At 37.0% G+C, this 15,945-nt stretch overlaps 1 long non-coding RNA gene across 1 annotated transcript; it reads left to right on the top strand.

Moving 5' to 3' along the window:
* The first annotated feature begins 3,871 nt into the window (after positions 1 to 3,871).
* LOC110739720 lies at positions 3,872 to 14,957 on the top strand. Its single transcript, XR_002514883.1, has 6 exons — positions 3,872 to 4,049; positions 4,710 to 4,821; positions 4,925 to 5,003; positions 11,676 to 11,719; positions 14,061 to 14,152; positions 14,299 to 14,957. It is a non-coding gene; the product is annotated as an uncharacterized LOC110739720 (long non-coding RNA).
* The last annotated feature ends 988 nt before the right edge of the window (positions 14,958 to 15,945 follow it).

The following is a 15,945-nucleotide window of genomic DNA, read 5'->3' as shown; positions in this document are numbered from 1 at the left end:
CTTTTTTTTTACCAATTATTAAACGATTTTGAATTTTGCATTGTTTAGTTGTTCACACTTTTTATTCTTAAGGATAAGTTTTACTTATTGAGAATTAGCGATAATGATAGTTATAGTTATGTATTGACAAAGTGATATTTTAAATATGTCAACTTAAAAAGAACGGATAAAATATATTTCAATTGAATCTAATTATGTAACGGAATTAATTAGTACGTAATATTATTTCAATAAACAATCGAATTGGCATAACTTTTGCTAGTGATGGTCCTCACAAACAACAAGTTAGCCAAACACTTCTATGTTGATAAAATAAGTAACCTTTTTGGATCAAAATTGCTCACAAACAAACCAATAATTCCTTTAGAATAATACAAAGTATAAATTTATTCTTATCAAAAAGACAACAATAAATATTGGGAAAAGGAAACTCTTTTTGTTAAGTATGTAGGGTGGTTCTTCTTAGTGGTGTCATATAATCCTATCCAAAATTTGTCTCTCCATAAATTGTATTTTGGTTGATCATAAAAACGCTCTTAACTTTTAATTATTTTTTTTTTTATTTTTTTTTTATTTTTCTAAATATTTTTGAAGAGGAGAGAAACATGGGTAGTGGAGATGTTTAGCTTTTGTGATAGAAAGATAGAGCTAAAAGTTAAGCAACTTAAATACAAACCTGCATAACACATTTTATGTACAGAGAATTGTACAACAAATAATGTCTTGTTATAATATGAAGTTATTTGATTTTTGTTTGATTTCATTTGCCTTTTGTGTATAAAATAAGGTTCCTCGTTTGACCTGGCCTGGTCCCTGATTAACTGGTATCATCCATGTTATTTGACTCCCATGAATGTATTTCATTCAATTTATAGTAGTACACTTCTCATTATACTGACACAAATTGAGTAACAATGTAACGATCTTTTTCTTAAATATTTAGAAAATGACTAAGGATAAGAGTGGTTAGTCTAACTCGATCGACGGCCAAGGTTTGAACCATGGGTCCGGCCACAAGGGTGCGGAGTTGGAAGGTACTAGACTAGATCAGCAGATAATTGGACATGTTAAATTTCGTTTTGGGTGCTTGGCCAAGTCCATATAGCTTATCAATTAGGTTGTACTATATCCACATTATATTATATTTAATGAATTTAAAATACATTTTAAAGGAGTATTTTGTGCCGTATATAAATTTATTTATTTTTTACTTCGTTATGACTTCAACATCACTACAATTAATTAAAAAGAAAAAAAAATTACTACCATTAGCATAATATAGCTCATGTTCTACTGATTAATATTTTGGAGGACTGTGCCTGGTGTCCTTATTGGCATATTTACTTATGAGGGACACCTAGAATCTCATTTTACATCGGTTTTTTATTATTTACAACAAAGGGTTATTAATTGTGAGATATAAAAAATTCATTTGTTGCAAATAATAAGAATCAGAGGTGGTAAGTGAGTATAATCAATGACCGTTCAGAATATGCTTGATCAAGAGTTTGCCTGTGTTACGTCACGACATTTACAAGGAGCAAAACTTATGTTGCATAACTAGGTCATTACATGCAAACTCATTAAAATATAAACCCCCTTCCTAGATAATAAATTGTTCAAACAAATATATACAGGAGAAGGAAATTTTTGTAAGCAAAAGATGCATGGACAGAATTGCACCTATGATCTTGGGCATATAGCAAAAGAGAAGGAAACAATTGAATAATTTTTTTTTCGTTTTTGCTTCTTAAATTTCAATTTTCTTTTTGGTTTAATTTTACTACGTATCATTTCTCTAAATTTCTTCTAGTCTAATTTCGTTTGAACAAAAGTTATTTCATCGAATCATTATTTTTTTCTTTGTTATGTATCAATTATACTTACTCAAAACAGTAATCCTACTAATTCAATGTAAAACAAAATTCTGAAAGTATAATAATAAATAATAATCTCTGGCCAAAGGAAGTGATAATTTTCATATATTTCATCAATGATTCACTGATTTCTTATGGTGGTAAAATCCAAGATGGCAATCCTGAAACCAATAATTTCGTCAACAAGTAGCATCAAGAGACAATCATATGATGACAATACCAAAAGACAAATATTAAGGTTTTGTCACCATAATATATAACTGTTGCTTGCTTATTATTTCGCCCTCAAAATCAAGGCATTGCACATATATATGTGTTATGTGTCCTAAATTTATATTATATGGCCCAATATATCTCTTTGTATCCTGTAGTTTTTTGTTTTTTGTTTTTTTTTTTTTTTTTTTTTACATTTTTTTTTATACCTTCTTATGTAGATTTTGAGCATGATATTTTCAACCAGAAATTATTAAAAATTTTATATAAATTTGACACTCTACATCTAAATTACTTTAACAAGAACTCACCTAATTATGCTTTTTTAATATTGTTTATCAAAAAATTCTGAATACTTAAAGTTTTTGTCTTCTATTTAAGGATTTAAATGGAACAAATAAAAAAGAACGAATGATTATAACTTTACTTTGAAAAATTATCGCAATGAGTCGTCAAACGAAAAATCAAATACAAGAAACCAAGGAGTTATGAATTGAACGACTTTAACGTGTGAGGTTGATGTTTTTTTTATGTAATTATTACATTATATATGTCGGTACTCAATTAAGACAGAAGCAATATTTTTGAGATCTTTGGCTCTATGAATCTAGGTTTTGTGATATGTGATACGTCTTGTCCTGCTTCTATACACAAATTAAACTACGATTACTTAAATTATTTTTTGTCTTACATTTTCATGCAGTTATATGATAATTCACTATTTTTTTTCTTAAATGATTTCTTGTTAATGATCTCATTATAGGCAAGTTATGAGAATTAATGATCCATAGTTATGTAAGAGATTACTTGTTTATTTTTTTTTAGTCATAACAAGGAATGACTAAATGAAAAAATGGTTTCCCTCAAAAAACACAAATTATAGATTAAGGCGAGCTTTCATTAACTAATTGTAAGACAGGTTAAAGTTACTCTAAAAGTATTTAAGTTACCCTTATTTACAACAAAAGTTGCCATTATCCAAACATAAATTTTACCCTTAAAATGCACTTTTAATGTATTAGATTAATCATATTAGTCTTTATAACATGTATCCATTAAAAACTATGCATAAAAATACAATCAAACTTCTTACAATTATAAGTTACCCTTAAAGTAGGGGTGGCAATTGGGTCAGCAGGTCAGGTTCGGGTCAGATTTCGGGTCGATTTCGGGTTGTGCTTAGAAACTATCAAAAATAGTGTAAAACTGAATGTTATTACGAAATATGAAATTTAGGTCAAATCGGGTTGAATTCGGGTTGTTCGGTTCGGGTTCGGGTTCGGGTCGGGTCAAGTTTGGGTTTCTCTCGGTAAATTCGGGTCGGGTTTGGGTCAGGTTATCGGGTCGGGTCAGGGATTGCCAGCCCTACCTTAAAGTGATCAAAGTTATCATAAAAAATTGTTAAAGTTGCCCTTAATCTGACCGTCTTACAATAAAATTAATGTAAGTCCGCCTTACACAAGACTTACTGCTTTAAAAGATATACTACTATAACCAAAAATTTTAGAAATATGTTCACTAAATAATATTTTAACATCAATAATCTTAAATAATATATTATTCTCCTAATATTATCAACATGGAAAATATATCACAACACATATTTTTCGGTATTAATTTTATCTCATATCTCTAACACATTTACCTACAATGTTGGCCAAAACTTTAAAGATTTATGATTCAAAGTAGTAATTTTGCAAAAAAGGATAGCAATAGATTGGAGTGAGTTAGCTATTAATAATTAACATTTTTTTTTTTTTTTATAATTATTATGTTAAGAGAGTAGTGGAGTTGAATTGAGGTTGTAGAGTATTGATATCGCTCCCCTGTCCCTATCGTAGATCCCGACTTGTGGTCTAGGGTGAATTAATATGTTGTCAACTCCGCGTTTTCTCTCTCTTACTCATCCTCACTTTCTCTCTGCTCTCAGACGAAGACGACGACGACTTCATTCTTCTGGTAATTTCCTCTTTTTGTACTCATTTGTTCGATTCTAGGTTCCCCAAATATTTTTCGATTTTTATTGTTTGTAATTTTTGATTCGATTTTTGCGGTTGGCTTTGCGAGTTTTATGGTAATTTTTGGTTCTTCGTAAAGTTTTTTGTGATTGTTTCGTCTGATTTCAATTTTTGTTTTGGTTAATGGTATAGACCATCATTATTTCTGTAATTTGCATGTACACGTACAATAGCTATGTTAATAGACTGAAATGAGATGGTATAGAGTTGAATTAAATGAACTATGACCTATGTAATCTTGCTTGATTTGTCAGCATTTACAATAAGGAACTCAGTCAGGAGATGTGTGCTGAATGCCATAAACTCAATATAGATTTACATTCTATCAGAGTGCTTTTGATATTTCATTTTTGTGCTCTAAGTAAACTGTGTATTTCTTTTCTCTCATGCCTGATGTTTTTCCCTTTATTTCAATCGTCATATATCCAGGAAGATAATGATGAGCTTCGCCGCTCTCCTAGGACACTTGTTATAATTGTGCCTGAGTGTTGCTTAGGTTATTATAGTGCTGCAAATGACCCTCTACGATAGATTTTCAATATGGGAGACTGTTGAAATATTTCTTCATGGTCTTCATCCTTGGGGATTTTGTGTCAAACAGGTCTTATCGTGGCAAAGCTGCTAATAAATGGCCTGTGGGTATCACCTTGTACTGTATGATAATGGGAAAGTTTCCCTTTATTGGAGAGAAACTACGAGAAATCTATGACAAGGTGCGTTGGTTTCTCATCCACAATCAGCTACATGCTTTAAAAAGTGTATTTAATGTTCAAAGTTTGTTCCTTTTCTATTCTGACAACTGTTTTGATGTCCCAGATTGTTAATGATCCAATTGATCTCCCAGAAAATATTAATCCGCAACTCAGGAATGTATTAGAGGGGCTCTTGTGCAATGGTGAGCGAACTATTACAATTCCATTTATTAATTAGCTATGAGTCATTTGATAGCTTACTACATGTGGTAGTTTATAGGAACAAATTCTAAACTTCTATCTGCTCACCTTTGTACAATGTTTTTTTTTTTTTTTTGAAACATCCTTTGTACAATGTTAGTTTACATGTTTTGTGAGAATTTTTGACATTTTAGCACACCAAAATTTTTTGGGATTAAGGCTTTGTTGTTGTTGGGGTAGGGGGGTTGAAGATGTTGCTCCCTTTTTTTATTTGCATCTGCAAGTTACTACAACTTGATTAGTATTATTAACCCTGGTGCTTTACTCTTGAGCATTCTGATCTCTTCTTTTTAGTGTTCTAAATTTTCTTAATTGATGCTTGCTTGTTCAGGCTTATGAATTTTTTATATTATACTGTTTTCAGTGCTTGACAATAATGAAATCAATAATTTGAGCTGTCTCATTTGGGTAATCGGACCGGTTGATGATATGTTAATACAAGCAGTAGATATTGGTTGATATATGCCCTATAGAGCAGGTTGTGGCCTGGTTTACATTATCTTGTTGACTTCCTAGGTGAAGAGAGCTAATGTAGTCCAGTGGTACGAAGAAAGGTTGGAGGGACCTTCAAAAACATGGATTTGAGAACAAACAACAACGATTCTATTTTTACCTGAACTCCTCAGTAGTCAAGATGATTAGTTGGGTACTCAGTGTAAGACTAATCAATGACATTTGTGTTCTGAATCCTGGTGAAGAGCAAGTCCATGTGACTTAAATCTTATCCTTGACTTTTGAGAAAAAGTCTTTCCATGGTTACCAGAGCCTTTTAGATTTGATTAGTGTGGAAGCAACAAAAAAAAAAAAAAGCCAATATGCCACTATATATCTTGCATATGTTATTTTGTCCCTGCAAGAAACCGTCCTAAAACCGATATCCGTTTCACCTGTGCTAGGAGGCCTAAGAAGAATTAGTTGGAGGTTTTGCTGAGCTGGATGGCTGTTAATACCAGTTTTGGGGTAGAGGGTATAATAGTAATCTATAGAAAAGTTTGTTATGAGTTTGTTATTGTTGCTGGCATGCTTTAGCTGTGTTTAAGCTTATTTTATGAGTTATGTGTGGGTATTAATAGTATCTTGGTAAAGGGGGAATGTATCAAGCAATTAATTAGTCAAGTGGCCTATATTGGAGAGCTCCTTCCTCTCGAAAGAAGGCTGTATTGTTGAACACTCTGTTTGATAATACAATTTCATTCCCTGGCTGCCATTGTTGTCTCTCTTAGCTCGCTTAGCTACTGGTTTATACCAATTCCTAGCAAATTGGTATCAGAGTAGTAATGGTCCAAGCAGGGACAGAAGATGGCTCGCCTTAATCATGGCCAACGCCTGGACCTGTTGGAGCAAGAAATTTCCGGTTTGCCTTCGCGTGTGGCTCAAGAAATCACCACCGCAATGGCGGCTTTCAAAACAGATATCACCTCCCCGATCACGGCTGGGCAGGAGAGACTCAGTTCGGAATTTCGCTCTTCTGAGGGAAATGGGTCTCCAAATCACTGGGATAATCCATTTTCGTCCCAGCAGCATCTGGACTACGGAGATGGAGGTTTTCAGGGTGGTCAATCGAATTGGAAACTTAGCAAACTTGACTTGCCCATTTTTGAGGGAACGAATCCGGATGGATGGATCCTCCGTGCGGAGAGGTTTTTCCATTTTTACCGGCTCAATGAGGAGGATAAGCTGGAAGCCGCCGTGGTGGCGTTGGATGGTGACACCTTGCTTTGGTTTCAGTGGGAGAACCGACAACCCTTGCCTTCATGGGAAGCGCTGAAACGCCTCCTTCTCTACCGCTTCAGAACCACCGCAACAGGCACCTTGCACGAGCAGTGGCTGGCCCACCAGCAGAGCGGCACCGTGGCGGATTACCGGCGGCGATTTATTGAGCTCTTGGCTCCAATTGATGGAGTTCCTGAGGAGATTGCGAAGGGGCAATTCCTTAATGGACTTAAGGAAGAAATCCGGGTTGAGGTCCGACTTTTGGATCCGGTTTCTCTGGATCATATGCCATGGAGCTGGCAATGCGGGTCGAAGAAAAATTGAGAATCAGCCCAAAGCCCAAAACTCATGGCAGCCTTCCCCCTTGGAGAATCCCGAATCCAGCATTACGACCCAGCCCACACAACAACCCAAACACAAACCCAAATACTCACCTCCTCACCAGCAACCAAAACACGACCCTAAACACGAATCCCAAACACCTTCACCCAGGTCGCACCGCCGCTAACAACCCCAAACACACCGGAGAAATTAGGCGGTTGTCGGAAAAGGAGCTCCAACAGAAGCGGGAACAGGGCCTGTGCTTCCGTTGTGATGAAAAGTGGACAATAAACCACTGTTGCAATCGCCGTGGATTGAGCGTGCTGCTCATGGAAGAAGAAGTGGACGAGGACGATGCCGGCGACCTCTCCGTGGTGGAAACAAACGCCGATGAGTTGGTTCCTCCTCCTCCAGAGTCATTCGCTCCGCTCCACCGGAGGTGAGTTCTGTTATGGGCTTGACTAGCCCTAAGACCATGCGCTTGGCTGGTATGGTGAATGCAAGTCCCGTGGTGGTGATGATAGATCCCGGGGCAACTCACAATTTTATTTCTAGTGAGGCGGCTCTGAAATTGGGTCTCAATTCCATAGGATCCAGAAGTTTCGGGGAGAAGCGGTGCAAGGGGAAGGGATTTGTAAGGGCGTCTTGCTCGACCTCCAAGGGGTCTCGATTGTTGAGGATTTCCTCATACTTCCTTTAGGGAGCTCAGACATGATTCTGGGCATCCAATGGTTTGAGAAGCTGGGCACGATCACAACCAACTGGAAAACTCAAACATTGAAATTTCAGTTGAATGGCAACACGGTTACCTTGAAGGGAGACCCTCAATTGGGACGGACTGGAATCTCCTTGAAAGCAATGTTCAAAAATTTGCAGAAGGAAGGGTTTGGTTACCTGCTGGAATTGAACCACTTAGAAAAAGCAGAAGAATCTGAACCAGAAATTCCTGAGGTTTTTATGCCTTTGATTCAGGAATTTCAGCAGGTTTTTCACATGCCTGCTGGTTACCCCCTCAGAGACACATCGAGCATTCCATTGTTTTACATAGTGGTGCCAACCCGATTAGTGTCAGGCCGTATCGATATCCACAAACCCAGAAGGATGAAATTGAAAGATTGGATATGCTGATGGCAGGGATCATTCAGACCTCGACAAGTTCTTATTCCAATCCAGTTTTGTTGGTAAAAAAGGACGGATCCAGGCGTTTCTGCATTGATTACAGGGCCCTTAACAAGGAAACAGTCCCCGATAAATTTCCGATACCCATCATCGATGAATTGTTGGATGAATTGGGTGGTTCAGCGATTTTCACAAAACTCGATCTCAAGTCGGGTTACCATCAGATCCGGGTAAAGCCCGAGGATGTGCATAAGACAGCTTTTCGAACCCATGAGGGTCATTACAAGTTCCTCGTAATGCCTTTTGGGCTAACCAACGCCCCCGCCACTTTTCAGTCGCTTATGAATGATGTATTCCGGCTTTTTTGCGGAAGTTTGTATTGGTGTTCTTCGACGATATCCTGGTATATAGCCCCTGTGTTGACACGCATAAAACTCATTTACAGCAAGTTTCGCAAATTTTAGCTGACCACCGCCTTTCTGCCAATTTTAAGAAATGTGAGTTTGGGAAGGAAAGGGTGGCTTATTTGGGGCATGTGATCTCGGCAGTAGGTGTGGAAGTTGACTCTTCCAAAGTGAAGGCTATGTTAGATTGGCCTCCTCCCACGAACTTGAAGCAGCTCAGGGGTTCCTGGGCCTCACAGGGTACTATCGTAAGTTCATCAAAGGGTATGCTCAGATTGCCCTTCCCTTGACTTCCCTTGACTGAGCAATTGCGCAAAGAGAATTTTGGGTGGACCGAGGCTGCTACTACGACTTTCAACACATTAAAGGCCGCCATGGTAAATGCTCCAATCTTAGCTGCACCAAATTTTGCTCTACCATTTGTGATTGAAACAGATGCGTCAGGGCATGGTTTAGGGGCTGTCCTGCTACAGGCAGAGCATCCTATTGCGTATTTTAGCAAGATTTTGGGAATCAGAAATAGGGGCAAGCCTATATACGAGAAGGAGCTTATGGCAATTGTGTTTGCCGTGGAGAAATGGAGACATTATTTGCTGGGCCGACATTTCAGTGTTCGCACTGATCAACGAAGCCTTAAGTATTTGTTGGAACAAAGAGAGGTGGGTCAGGCATATCAGAAGTGGATTAGCAAGTTGATGGGGTACACTTTCGACATTCACTACAAGCCTGGTCCTACCAACAAAGTGGCAGATGCGCTTTCCCGCCAACATAGCCCTGAGTACGAGTGTGGTACTATGGTGACTTCCTGTGGGTTGCGCTGGGATTATGTTCGGGCCTTTGTAGAGAAGGATGAACCTCTCCAACGTTTGATTTCGCAACTCAAACATGGGGAGGCAGTACCAAAGTGGTTCACTCTGGAGAATGGGGTTTTAAAGTATAAGGGGAGGATAGTTATTCCGAAGCGCTGTGAACTGACCTCCAAGCTTCTCAAAGAGTATCATGACTCGGTGGTGGGAGGGCATGCTGGAGACCTAAAGACGTACCACCGTTTGGCAGGGGAATGGTTTTGGTTTGGTATGCGGAAAGATGTGACATAATATGTCCAACACTGTCATGTGTGTCAGCAGAACAAGCATTCTGCATTGTCACCTTTGGGTCTTCTCCAACCTTTGCCAATTCCAGAAAGGGTTTGGGAGGACATATCTATGGATTTCGTGGAGGGTTTGCCGAAGTCTTTGGGCTGGGACACCATACTCGTGGTAGTGGATCGATTAACCAAGTATGGACACTTTATCTCGCTCAAGCACCCTTTTACTGCTCAGAGCGTGGCACAACAATTCATGGCTGAGGTAGTAAAGCTACATGGCTTCCCAAGCTCCATTGTGTCAGACCGAGACAAGGTCTTCCTTAGCATTTTCTGAAAGGAATTATTCAAGCTTCAGGGAACTCAGCTTATGCGCAGCACAGCCTACCATCCCCAAACGGACGGCCAAACTGAGGTTGTCAACAAGGGGGTGGAATCATATTTGAGATGCTTTGTGAATGGCAAACCGCATACATGGGCCCGTTGGTTACCTTGGGCAGAATATTGGTATAATACTTCATTCCACACTGCCACCAACTACAACCCTTTCAAGGCTCTCTATGGCAGGGACCCTCCTCATTTGATTAGGTTCTGTGCTGGAAGTACATCGGTGGCCTCTGTGGAAGCACAATTGCAGGAACGCGATGCTATACTTGATGACTTGAAGTTCCATTTGGTTCAGGCTCAGGTTTACATGCGACATTATGAGAATAAAGGAAGGCGAGAGGGAGGTTTCCAGGTGGGTGATCTGGTTTACCTGAAACTACAGCCTTATAGGCAACGGTCTCTGGTGCGAAGGTCAAATGATAAGCTATCTCCCCGTTTTTATGGTCCTTACCAGGTGATTCAGCAGATTGGTAAGGTTGCTTATAAGCTGCAACTACCCTCAGGGTCAAAAATTCATCCTGTTTTTCACATCTCTCAGTTGAAAAAGGCTCTGGGGGCAGGACATCGTCCTACTAGTCTTCCTGGACAGCTGACTGCTGACTTGGTCCTGGAAGTTGAGCCATTGGCAGTGCTGGGTGTAAGAAATTCTCAAGCTTCTATGGAGGTGTTGATTCACTGGAAGGGTCTGCAGGATTTTGAGGCTACTTGGGAATTCTTTGACGAGGTTAACTTCAGGTTCCCTAGTTTCCACCTTGAGGACAAGGTGCAACTTTGGGTGGGAGGTATTGCAAGGAACCGGCCTAAAACCGATATCCGTTTCACCTATGCTAGGAGGCCCAAGAAGAATTAGTTGGAGGTTTTGCTGAGCTGGATGGCTGTTAATACCAGTTTTGGGGTAGAGGGTATAATAGTAATCTATAGAAAAGTTTGTTATGAGTTTGTTATTCTTGCTGGCATGCTTTAGCTGTGTTTAAGCTTATTTTATGAGTTATTTGTGGGTATTAATAGTATCTTCGTAAAGGGGGAATGTATCAAGCAATTAATTAGTCAAGTGGCCTGTATTGGAGAGCTCCTTCCTCTCGAAAGAAGGCTGTATTGTTGAACACTCTGTTTGATATTACAATTTCATTCCCTGGCTGCCATTGTTGTCTCTCTTAGCTCGCTTAGCTACTGGTTTATACCAATTCCTAGCAGTCCCCTCGTTTAGAAAGTTATTTTTGGACCTTTAGATTATATCTAAATATGGTCATGTAAAGAAGATGAGCTTTAAAAGGTTTATTATATCCATGTAGTGAATGATATCACCTAGGAGTTGAGAATATAAATGCAGCCAAGCAAGTCTTTCTTCTTGCATGTTGTTCTGTAGCTAGAAAAATGTAATTTTTTTTTTCTTATTTGGTTTACTGTCTCTTTATTGCACAATTGTAGCATATCTTGACTTTCTCCTGTCATACTTTCCGTCTTTGTTCTTAGACATTGTTATATCAAACATCATGTACAATTTGTACACTTATTTTAATTGTTCTAGCAGCTGAAGTATGCATAGTCCTTACATTGTAACACTAATATGATTGTCTAATTTGCAGAGGATGAAGAGTAAGAAGGAGGTGATGGAAGAGATCATTCAGAGGTGCGGGTTTTTTTTTTTTTTTTTTTTAAATATATTTATTTTTCTAATTTTCTTTTTTTTTTTTTTTTTGGGGGGGGGGGGGGGAAGGGGGTGGTGGATGGGGGCTTAGAGTTGGTAGTTTTGTCTTTATTGTTTCTCAGATTAGCTGTCAAAGCTTTGTAAACATATAACAAGGCTTACCTGCTCAGCAGTGGATACAAAACATTACTTTACTGAGTTAACAATTTGGTGATATTATTCTAATATGTTCATCATACTTAGTGTAAATCTTTTGTTCCTTCCTTTTAAAAATGATAGGCACATTTGACTTTAGTAACTATCGGCTAATTTCTGACTTCGACAATATGTCTGGATTTCTCATAAATAATATGCCATCTTCTTATAATTTTTCTAGCTAATTAAGGAAAAAAATGTTCAAAGTGGACAAGAATACACTATAGAAGTTTAATACACCTATTATATCCAAATAGACGGGGCATAACATAAGAATAAGATTAGCCTTTGTCTGATTTCTCACCATGTCTCACATCTTGTTAACCATCTGTTCTTATTTCTCTAAATTACTGACTTTAAGTATTCAGTACCATTACTTTAATTGTTGGACTTTTTAACTTGATAAGCTAGCATAATAAAGAGCTGGGTGTCGAGAACTACTCTGTGCTTGATTTGAGTTTTTTTTTTTTTTTTTTTTTTTTTTTTTTTTTTTTTTTTTTTTTTTTTTTTTTTTTTTTACCGTTTTTGAATTTTATCTTTAAATGTGCTTAATTTTAGGGTTTAATTGAATTAATAAATATGTGAATAAGAAGATAGTATGAGATAGAAAGGCAAAATGTATCATGGCCCTTTTTGTAGAAGTAAAGTAGTTTTTCACTATTGTTTCTCTCCTCTCTTCCTTTAGAGTCTATAATAGTATTCTAGGCTACAAAAAATATACATGTTCTAATTTATGTGGAAAATTTGTCACAATACAAACCACAGATGTCTAAGAATGTCATGTAAGGCAGAGAGAAGGTATGAAGGATTGAAAAGGTGAGGAAGCAGGAGTGAGGAAGGGATAGAGAAAAAGAGGAAAGGTGAGGATGACAATAAGGAAATAGGGGGAGAGAGGTGAGGGGGTGGATGTAGAGTAGAGAGGAGATATGGAGAGATAGAAAGTACTTTAAGAGTGTGGGGATGGCTGCATATGAGTGTATATCATTAAAGAATTCTTAATAAGGTGTCATAGGAAGAAGAAATTAAATAAGATAAGGGAATGGAAGGAAGGAAGAAAAAAGCAAGAAAAGGGGAAAGGGAGAGGGATAAGAAGGAGAAATGAGATAAGGCAGAAAAGGAAGAAATTTGAGAGGATACATGGCAGCTCTTAGTGGTTCAATTTTGAGGTTTAGTACCTTACTACCTTTAATTTTATAGTATCAATGACAATAAATTACATTTTATTACTCTCACTATTCATGCTTGGACTGTAATAAAGGTGATATAATAATATACCATATTTTATCACTCTTAGTTTTATAGTGTATTTTTATTATTTTCTTGTGATATGGATGGTACAGAAATATATTATTAGCAAACCTACTTTGTTCAATTGTAATTGAAAGTCAAAAAAAATAGTACGGGTATGTTTGTTGTAAACCAGATTAAAGTGGCTGCAAAATCATTCTCAAGAAGTTACCAGGTGATGTGAACTTATTTATCTTTCTTGCTTCTTTAGTCTCTACATGAATTATACCAGTAGTGAGACACAACGGAAAGGGCTTTGTATTGTATTATACTATAACCGTAATTAAATGTTGCTTGCAAAAGGCTTAAACTCAATCTAAAGGCGGGTATGGTCGTTTTTTTAAAATTTCAAAGTTTTAGTGGTTCAATTTTAAAACTCAATCCACCTCTGCCCCCTCTCTTCTTTCCCATGAGAAAGCTGTGGATGGTGGTAACCAGTGGCAGCTCTGGAGAATTGTGTTGCAAATCTCAGTATCTGAAGCAGATCAATGCCTATTTGTTTAGGATGCGAATGATGATGTTGTATTATACCAGCGCCTTATAATATTTCATATATGCTGAAGATTTAACTCTATATATTATTGTATTATGTTGTAATATTCATGTTTTGAACTAATTTCATGGTGTATGTCAAGTTTTGAATTTGCTATATCATGTTGTGGCTGTGCCCATTTTCCTTAAAAACTTTCTCAATCTGTAGTGTAAGAGCTTAAGAAGGCATATTAATGGGTGCTTGTAAATCAGTGATTTTAATACGAACAAGCAAATCATTACATAGAGGATGACTATATCTTGCATGATCCTTCTTTATCTTATGATCGTTTTTTTTATGTTGGTTTAGGAACTGACGTTGCTGTGGAAGTAGTTTAGTCCGGATATGTGATAACAAGGTTCAGAACTGGTGACAAAATTGTGGCTTTTCTTAGCTATGTTGTTAGTTTCTTACTTCCCCATTCTCATCCTTCTGTTTTTTTTTTTTTTTTTTTTTTTTTTTTTTTTTTTTTTTTTTTTTTTTTGTGAATTCCATATTAGTGAGGTGCATGCCCAACCTCAGTCACCTGGTATTTGCTATTTTTTAGGTCATTGAGGTCCGATCTCATAAGACAATTAAGTGAGCTTTCTGTGGAGAACCAAAAGTGTGACCAATTTAAATTGCAACTTACAGACTGGGGGTGCACTGGCTGAATACGTCGTGGCATAGGAGAATCTGACAGTTACCAGACCACCAGAAGTTTCACCTGAAGCTGCAGCCCTATCTGTTGCTGCCATTACTACTACTCACCAAATTCTCACCCTGTTTGCAAACATCAAGCTTGATGGAAGTGGTGAAAGAAAGAACATATTGATCATTGCTGCATCAAGAGTGGGACACTATGCAGTTCTACTGGCCAGGCTTGGAAACACACATGTTACAGCTAAATGTGGAGCTCGTAGCCTAGAATTTGTAAAATGCTTACAGTCCGATGAGGTCCTCGACTTTAAAACTGCAGAAGGGGCACTTAATTTCAATTTGAGAACTTTTTGTTAGTAGGGCTACTATTAATTCTTCTTTGATTCGTGGTTTATGAGTTTATATGGTGTTAAAATTGTTTGTAGTATAAATTTCTTTGGTAGGTTTGTTTTAATGCTTCTTTTTTCTTTTTCTTTTAGGGTATTTTCCCTTTGTTTAATTTGGGAATTCCTTAGTGGGTGACTTTATTTAACACTAAATTGTTAAAATCAGGGGTTTTTCCTTTGTCTTATGAGTCTTTATTATGGATGGCTAATTTTGGTTCAAGTTTTATCGATCACTTTGTCTTGTATAATATTTGAGGTATTTTTGTGAGGTTTTCTGGTTTAGAGCTAAAAATAATAATTTTGTTTAGGGTTTTACAAGTATTTCTGTTCGTGTGGCAAGGATTTTGTAAATTAATATTGTATAGATAGATCAATATTGTATAAATTAGATCCATTGAGTATAGTGGAATCAAAAGAGAGTTTAGAAAAACAAATAATTGCAACAATACTCTTTTTCTCAATAACAAGCAGAATAAGGAGATGAAAACATAAGGAAAATTTGCAAAACTATAGAAAATAAATGAGTAGTTTAGAAAGAAAATACATTGTCATGCATTCTATATTTACAAGTTCAAGTAGTACTCTTAGAAAAAACATATTTAGCCGGCCAACCATATTAGAATTGAACTTAATATACCGTGAATTCCACAAGAATCCTTTCATAAAACAACACAAGAACAACATGCGAATTATTTATGTAAGTTAGAGAACAACCTTATAGATAATTGTTTAGTGAAGATAATTTGAACTAGTCATAAACATATTGATTAATCCGTAGTAAACACACATCAAAAGTATTTTCCCAAAATACATTTTGCAAAATTGGGGGGGGGGGGGGAAGAGGGGTGCGCGCGTGGGGCGCACACCAACAACTAGTATTATTAAAAAAAAAAATGTAAAGCAATACTTCTAATCAATTGGAAACTAGTCCAATTTTGGGTCTTGATTAATCTAAAGTTAGGTCCAGGTTTTGGATTAGTTATTTCTATTCATTTCGATTACAATTTCAGTCCTAGCATAACAAGTCAAGTCTTAGGGTCACGAATTTGAAAATTTCAATTTCGGTCCAGCCTAGTTAAGATCGGTCTTGGACCGATGATCGGCCTTAACAATACCTTTTATAATTAGTTTTGTCAATGGGTTAGACACTTTGAGGAGGTGATGGGTGG

This window comes from Chenopodium quinoa, unplaced genomic scaffold (assembly GCF_001683475.1).
Source record: "Chenopodium quinoa cultivar QQ74 unplaced genomic scaffold, ASM168347v1, whole genome shotgun sequence".
NCBI classification, from domain to species: Eukaryota; Viridiplantae; Streptophyta; class Magnoliopsida; order Caryophyllales; family Amaranthaceae; genus Chenopodium; species Chenopodium quinoa.
This window is presented reverse-complemented; position numbering and strand designations above follow the sequence as displayed.